This window comes from Hevea brasiliensis, chromosome 2, assembly GCF_030052815.1.
Source record: "Hevea brasiliensis isolate MT/VB/25A 57/8 chromosome 2, ASM3005281v1, whole genome shotgun sequence".
Classification (NCBI taxonomy): Eukaryota; Viridiplantae; Streptophyta; class Magnoliopsida; order Malpighiales; family Euphorbiaceae; genus Hevea; species Hevea brasiliensis.
In genome coordinates, this window is record NC_079494.1 from 96,497,686 (window position 1) to 96,505,819 (window position 8,134).

At 36.8% G+C, this 8,134-nt stretch overlaps 1 non-coding gene across 1 annotated transcript; it reads left to right on the top strand.

Moving 5' to 3' along the window:
- Positions 1-5,904: 5,904 nt before the first annotated feature.
- LOC131178110 (small nucleolar RNA R71) lies at positions 5,905-6,011 on the top strand. Its single transcript, XR_009147243.1, has one exon. It is a non-coding gene; the product is annotated as a small nucleolar RNA R71 (small nucleolar RNA).
- Positions 6,012-8,134: the final 2,123 nt, after the last annotated feature.

The window sequence follows — 8,134 nt, forward strand, 5'->3', positions numbered from 1 at the left end:
TTTAAAATCCCTTGTAGGGTACTTAATGAGTTATCGGTAGGTGAAGTTCGGTAGTTCATTAGGTATTCTACGGGATCATGTTATGCCTTACAGAGGGGTAAGGTGTGACAACCAGAATGGGCCGGCGATGGGTCGGCTTGCACGGGTGGCATGGTTTGGGGTTGTGGCGGCTGTAAGGAGTGGGGAGGTGAGTTTTCGAAGGATAATGGGGATTCGGACATGGCGAAATGGAATGTCGTGATCGGAGAAAGAGAAGGCGGGAAGAATGGCGGCCGGTGAAGGCGACGGGAAAAATGAAGGTTACGGCAGGGAGGGTTGTGTCGGGGGCGATGTCGAGAGGAAGATGAAGGTAATGGGCTATCGGGTTAGGGTCTTTAGGTTTGGGTTGTGGGCTTGGGTATAGGCTTTTGGGTTTTGTTTGGATTTTAGGTTTAATTTCGGGCTTGGGCTGGTGGGAGTGCAGTTTTAGGGCTTTGGGTTTCTTTCTTGGCCCATTCCGGTGAAGGGAGTTTTTATCCCAAAAGGGTGCCCAGCGAACACAAGCGGCGACACAAGCAAAACCCGGTTATGTAATCTGCTGCCCAATTTGACCAAATTTCATAGCACCTAAAAAAATTGAAACAAATTAGATTTCAAATAATTAAACCTTCATAACATGAATTCTAATTGTCCAACTTGTTGTGTTCATCAAATACTCGCACAAAATAATTTTTTCAAAGCACCAATTCACACACCCATATTCAAATAATTTTCTTGTTAAACCAAGATGTTAAAATTTGGAAAAATTTTCTCTTAAAATTAACCAAAAGGGCAATGAATCCAGCAATATGAACCAGCAAATATTCAACAAAAGAGAGATGAAAATTATAAGTGAACAAATTAAAAACCTAAAATTTAAAGCTAAAAAATAAAATTTTTATTGCTCATTTGCTTGCAATGCATTGCATCCCATCTGCACAAGGAAATTAGAACAATGTTAAACTCTGAATAAGGAGTATATAAAAAAAACTTAAAACAAATGAAAGAAAAATTAGGAGTTATGCACAAAAATGCTAAGTTTAGGTCTTTAGCTTGACCATACTTACTCAAAATTTCATGGAGAATGAGAAAGATAGCAAGTTGCTATCTTCTCAATTGGCTCACCAACTGAATAGTGCCTCAACCTTTGCCCATTTACCTTGAAATTACCCGATTTTTCACCAAAAATTTCAACAGCACCATGGGGGAAAACTTTCACAATTTTAAATGGGCCGGACCACCTTGATTTTAATTTTCCTGGAAAAAATTTTAACCTTGAATTGAATAAGAGAACTAAATCTCCTTCTTTAAAGTCCTTTTTCTTGATATGCTTATCATGCCATTTTTTTGTTCTTTCTTTATAGATCTTAGCATTTTCATAAGCATCAAGTCTCAATTCTTCTAACTCATCAAGTTGCAAAAGTCTTTTGTGTCCAGCAGCTTGTAAATCAAAATTGATTGCTCTTATGGCCCAATAAGCTTTATGTTCTAACTCTACGGGCAAATGGCATGATTTCCCAAAAACTAACCTATAAGGTGTAGTTCCTATGGGGGTTTTAAATGCTGTTCTATATGCCCAAAGAGTGTCATCTAATTTAAGGGACCAATCTTTTCTGGACTTATTGACAGTTTTCTCCAAGATTTGCTTGATTTCTCTATTTGTGATTTCTACTTGGCCATTTGTTTGAGGGTGATATGGTGTGGCAATCCTATGCTTTACCCCATATTTTCTCATCAATTTTTCAAATTGGTGGTTGCAAAAATGGCTACCACCATCACTGATTATGGCACGTGGGGCACCAAACACAGTCAAAACAAATTTTTTCAGAAATTTCACCACAACTTTTGCATCATTGGTAGGTGTAGCAATAGCTTCTACCCATTTAGATACATAGTCCACCCCTACCAAGATATATTTATTTCCATAAGAAGATGGAAATGGCCCCATGAAATCAATTCCCCACACATCAAATAATTCAACTTCTAATATGGACTGTTGGGGCATCTCATCTCTCTTGGAAATGTTGCCTACTCTTTGACACCTATCACACACCTACAAAGTCTCTCACATGTTTAAACATTTTAGGCCAATAGAAACCTGATGTCAAGACTTTTTCAACAGTTTTTGAGACACTAAAATGACCACCATATTCAGAGGAATGACAATGGTAAATAACATCATGAATTTCTTCCTCTGGTATACATCTCCTAATTATTCCATCATTACATCTCCTAAACAAAAGAGGTTCTTCCCAAGAATAAAATTTAACATCATGCAAGAATCTTTTCTTTTGCTGCCAAGATAAATCAGGTGGCAAGACACCACAAGACAAGAAATTCACAATATCAGCAAACCATGGAAGTGCAGATTTCAACACATACAACTGCTCATTCATGAAAAACTCATCAATTGGCATAATTTCATCATCTTTATTTTCAGTTTTTATCCTAGAAAGGTGATCAGCCACCACATTCTCAACACCCTTTTTATCTCTTATTTCCAAATCAAATTCTTGAAGTAACAATATCCATCTAATCAACCTAGATTTAGCTTCTTTCTTGCTCATTAAATACTTTATTGCTGCATGATCAGTGAAAACAATTACCTTTGAGTTGACCAAATAAGAACGGAATTTATTGAGTGCAAATACTACCGCAAGGAACTCCTTTTCAGTTGTGGCATAATTAACTTGAGCTTCATCAAGGGTTCGGCTTGCATAGTAAATGGCATAAGGTTTTCTATCTTTTCACGCTGGCGGCTCCAACAAAGAAACTCGCTTGCATCACACATGATTTCGAATGGCAAAGTCCAATCTGGGGGTTGCATGATAGGAGCTGTTGTTAAGGCCGTCTTCAACCTGCAAAAAGAAACCATACAATCTTGATTAAAATCAAATTTAACATCATGATTCAAAAGATTTGTTAAGGGTTTAGCAAGTTTAGAAAAATCCTGAATAAATCGCCGGTAAAACCCGGCATGTCCAAGGAAACTCCGCACTCCTTTGTGATGGTTGGAGGGCATTTTTTCAATAATTTCTATTTTAGCTCTATCCACTTCAATTCCCCTATTTGAGATTAAATGCCCTAAAACGATTCCCTCTTGGACCATAAAGTGGCATTTCTCCCAATTCAACACCAGATCATTATCAGCACATCTCTGCAAGATTTTAGACAAATTAGTCAAGCATGAATCAAAATTAGTGCCATATACTGAAATGTCATCCATGAAGACCTCCATAATTTCTTCAATAAAATCAGAGAAAATGGCCATCATGCACCTTTGAAATGTGCCGGGCGCATTACACAATCCGAATGGCATCCTTCGATAGGCAAAGGTGCCATAGGGACATGTAAAGGTAGTTTTTTCTTGGTCATCAGGATGTATTGGAATTTGAAAGAAACCAGAATATCCACCTAAGTAACAAAAGAATGAATGCTTGGCTAATCTCTCTAACATTTGATCCATAAAAGGAAGGGGAAAATGGTCTTTTCTTGTAGCATTGTTCAACTTCCTATAGTCTATGCACATTCTCCAACCTGTAACAGTTCTAGTGGGTATCAATTCATTATTCTCATTTTTAACAACTGTCACCCCACCTTTCTTTGGTACAACATGCACAGGACTAACCCACTCCTTTATCGTAAATAGGGTAAATAATTCCAGCAGCTAGTAATTTTAGGATTTCCTTTTTCACAACATCCTTCATTGTAGGATTCAATCTTCTTTGGTGTTCAATGGAAGGTTTACTATTTGGCTCAAGGAAAATCCTATGCATACAAACTGTTGGACTAATTCCCTTTATATCATCAATTGCATAACCCAAAACTCTCCTATATTCCCTCAAAACTCTCAACAATTTGTCAATCTCAATATCAGTCAAACATGCATTAATTATAACAGGATATGTTTCATTCGGTCCAAGAAAAGCATACCTGAGGTTGGAAGGAAGAGGTTTAAGATCTACCTTTGGGGCATCCTCTACCTTTAATGATGGTGGTTTGATCTCCAAATTTTGCACTCCTTCAAGTTGAAAAATTGTGGCTTCAAGATGTGGTGGAGAGCTTTCCAAATATTGTGCAAAAGTAGCCATGTTATGATTATCATCATCAATGCTCCCACTATGGACTAAGCAATTTTCAAGTGGGTCTTGTGGATAGCTTTTTCTGAAATGCTCTTGAACAATCTCATCAATAATGTCTACCCGCAAACAAGACTCAACTTCTTCATGTTTCCTTTTCATGGCAGGATTGATGTTGAATATCATTTGATCATCTCCCACTCTAAGTGTCAATTGCTCACCCTTCACATCAATTAATGCACCAGCTGTTGTCAAGAAGGGTCTTCCCAATAAGATAGGAACTTTTGTGTCTTCTTCCATATCCAAAATGACAAAGTCTACCGGAATGTAGAATTTCCCAACCTTGATAGGCACATTTTCAAGAATGCCTTTCGGATACTTAATTGAACGGTCAGCCAATGAAAGATACATGTTTGTGGGCTTCAACTCTCCCATATTCAACTTCTCATATATTGAAAGTGGCATTAGGCTGACACTAGCTCCAAGGTCACATAAGGCATTTGCCACACAATTATCACCAATATGACAAGGAATGGAAAACACACCCGGATCTTTGAGTTTGGGAGGTAACTTCTTCTGGATTATAGCACTGCATTGCTCTCCCAAGTTGATGGTGTCATAATCTTCTAGTCTTCTCTTGTTGGAAAGAATCTCCTTCAAAAACTTGGCATAACTTGGCATTTGGGATAGTGCTTCAGTGAATGGCACATTGATATACAACTTCTTTAGCACTTCAAGGAATTTGCCAAATTGTTTGTCTAGCTTATGCTTGATGAATCTTTGAGGGTAGGGAAGGGTGGGTTTGTAAGGTTCAGGTGGGATGTATGGTTTCTCTCCCTCATCTTGCTCACTTTTGCTTTCTTCTTCTTTTTCATTTTTCTTGCTCTCAACTGAATTTTCTTCTTTTGTGCTCTCTTTTTCTTCTCTCTTGTTTTCACTCTCTTAACCAACTTTTTTACCACTTCTCAAGGTTACAACCTTACATTGCTCATGAGGGTTTTGTGGTTGGCTAGGTAGTTTCCCATAGGAATTACTTCCTGATGAGCTTGCTTGTTGCGCCAATTGAGTCTCCAACATGCGGTTGTGGACTTGTAATTGATCCATGGTTTGTCTCATGTGTTGCATTTCTTCCTCCAATTTGCTATTCATCTTGCTTTGTTCAGCAAAAAATTTCTCCATCATGCTTTCCAAGGTTGGCTTTGGTTCATGAGGTGGAAGGGATTGTTGTGCTCTTGCTTGATATCCAGTTGTGGGCTGAAATTGAGGCTGAAATTGAGGCCTATTTTGCTGCATAAACTGCTGGTTATGAGCATAATTTGAGCTTTGGCCTTGTTGAGCAAAAGTTGCTTGTGGTCTCCATGTTGAGTTGTTCACATTAGAGTAAGCATTTCCCATAGGTTTCTGTTGATAACCTCCTGCATAAGCAGCTTGCTCCTGCAAATAATCATCACCATAAGAAGAGTAATCAACTCCACAACTTTGGGTTCCATTTGTGAAGGCAACTTGTTGCATAGTTGTAGGAGTAGAGTTTGTTGCCTTTGTGCAAAAATCACTAAGAAGCTGAGTCAACTGATCAAATCTTGCATTCATGTAGCTAACTGAGTCAAGTTCATAAATCCCAGCCTTCTTTGGCTCAAGTGCTCTAGGATTTCCCCACAAATGGGTATTATGAGCAGTCTTCTCTAATAGATCATAGCATTCTTCACTTGTCATTCTCATGAAATCTCCTCCTGCTTGTGAATCAATTGTGTTTCTTATGGCTGGAGTAACTCTGGTGTAGAAATTCTGAACAATCATCCATTTCGGTATTTCATGATGAGGACATTGCCTTTCAAGCTCCTTAAATCTCATCCAAGATTCATACAAAGTTTCATCATCCCTTGGTTTAAAAGCTACCATCAAATTCCTCAAATGAGTAGTTTTCCAGTGGGAAAAATTGAGATAGAAAAGCTTGAGATAGTTTGCTCCCAAGTAGCTATAATAGCTTGTGGAAGTGAATCATACCACTCCAATCTGAATCCCAAGAGAGAATGGAAATAAGGTGAGTGAATAACTTCATCGAAACTCCAGGTTGTCTTTGTGTACCACATATCATCAAAAATTTCTTCAAATGAGAATGAGGATTTTCAAGTGGGCTACCTCCAAATTGTGAATCTGAACCATTTGAATAAGACCGATTTTAATTCAAATTGATTAGCTCCAATAATAGGTCTGTTATCTCTCACATCAGTACATCTAAGAAAAGCATAATCTAACATGGATCTTCTTTGAGGATCATTTTGATTAACAACAGCATTTTGCCCGTTTTGCTCGTTTCCTCCATTATCTCCACCAATAGCTCTATTTTGATTCTCCATATTTTCTATTGTCTCCTCTTGCTCAAATATTTGTTGTTCTTCTTTTTCTGCTTCTTTTCTTTTCTTGTATTCCTTTTTGTTGGCTCGACATAATTTTTCAATTTCTGGGTTGAACAACAATTCGGTGTCACTTGTGCTTTTCGTTCGTCTCATAAACAAGAAAAGTACCTGAAAAACACAAGGAACAATAGTGAAAATAAAAGAAAATAAAAATTCTAATTAGCTTAAAACAATTAAAATCCAACTTAAAACAAACAATTCCCCGGCAACGGCGCCAAAAACTTGATAACTGTGTTGTGTATCCGCAAGTGTACGGGTCACAGTAGTATAGTTTTAAAAAAATGATATCGATCCCACAGGGAATTGTGCTTAAATTGGAAATAAAAGTATAAGCTAATTAGAGTGACAAAATTTAAAGATGTAAAATGAAATTTGGAATTAAAATTGGTATTTAAGGAATTAATGCTAAATCAAACAATTAACTAAAATTAATTAAACTAGATTACCAAAAATTAATTTGAAATTTCTATTTATGAAATTAAGAAGAATTAAATCTAAAAAAAATAAAGTAATTCTAGATATTGGATTTAAATTGGAATTAAATTTAAATTGGATTTAAATTGAAATTGCTATTTATGAGGTTTGGAGGATTTATATCTAATTTCAAGAAAAAATAAATTGATTCTAGAGATTGGATTTTCAATATTGTTTGCATGTGGTTTATCATTAATTTAGCCAAACACATGAGAATTGCAATTTTGAGGGAAATCAATTCTTAAATTTTTGAAACCTTTTTCAAGCATCTCAAAATTGGTTTTCATTAAATCAAACCCTGTTTTCACGGTATTTCAAATCTAACAAAAACCCAATTAATGCATAAAATTGATTTTTGGAAAATTCCCCTTAATCTTCTTAACTTATTTCTAACACCAAGAAAATAAAGTTTATTGCAAGATTATCCATCCCCAATATTCACTTTTCAGTCCATCTATTAAGGATTAAAACTTAACTTAATGAGGGCCCATTCATCAAGCAAGGCAATAAGCACACAAGCAATAAATCAAAATATAACAAATCCCATTTAAATGGCTAAATCAGTTCAAAACCATAATACAAATCAATATTTACAAACCCATCTCTAGAATCTCAATCAACTACTCACAAATCATTGTTTAAAGACAAACCCAAATGAAGAAATGAAGAAATAATGGAAATGTAAGCTAAAAGAGGTAGAAAAACCCAAAGAAATTGCGTAGGATCTGCAGAAAAGTGCAGAAACGTGATCCTTGCTGCTGCTGGAAGAAAATGCAGAAGGTGCTCCTCCTTCTCTCTTTCTCACTTTTCCGAAAATGACTCCCTTGCTCTCTATGGAAAGAAAATGATAAAATGGGTCTTTATATAGGCTAAGGGTCTGCCCTAGAATGGATAAAAGGGGGAAGGTTCCAGAGAAAGTGAGGTAAAAGTCGAGTAACGAAATGCCACGTCAATTATTTCCAAGAAAATGACATAAGCCGAGTCGGTTGTGTCATGGGTTGTGTTATGGTTGTGTCGCTCTCGGCGTGAATATTCGACAGTCGACACAACTGCGACATAAGCTAATCTTGTCAGCCGCAGTTGTGTCACTCTCGGCCATTTTTTACTCAACTTCAAAATTTTTGCAATTCGACTTTAATCTCCTCC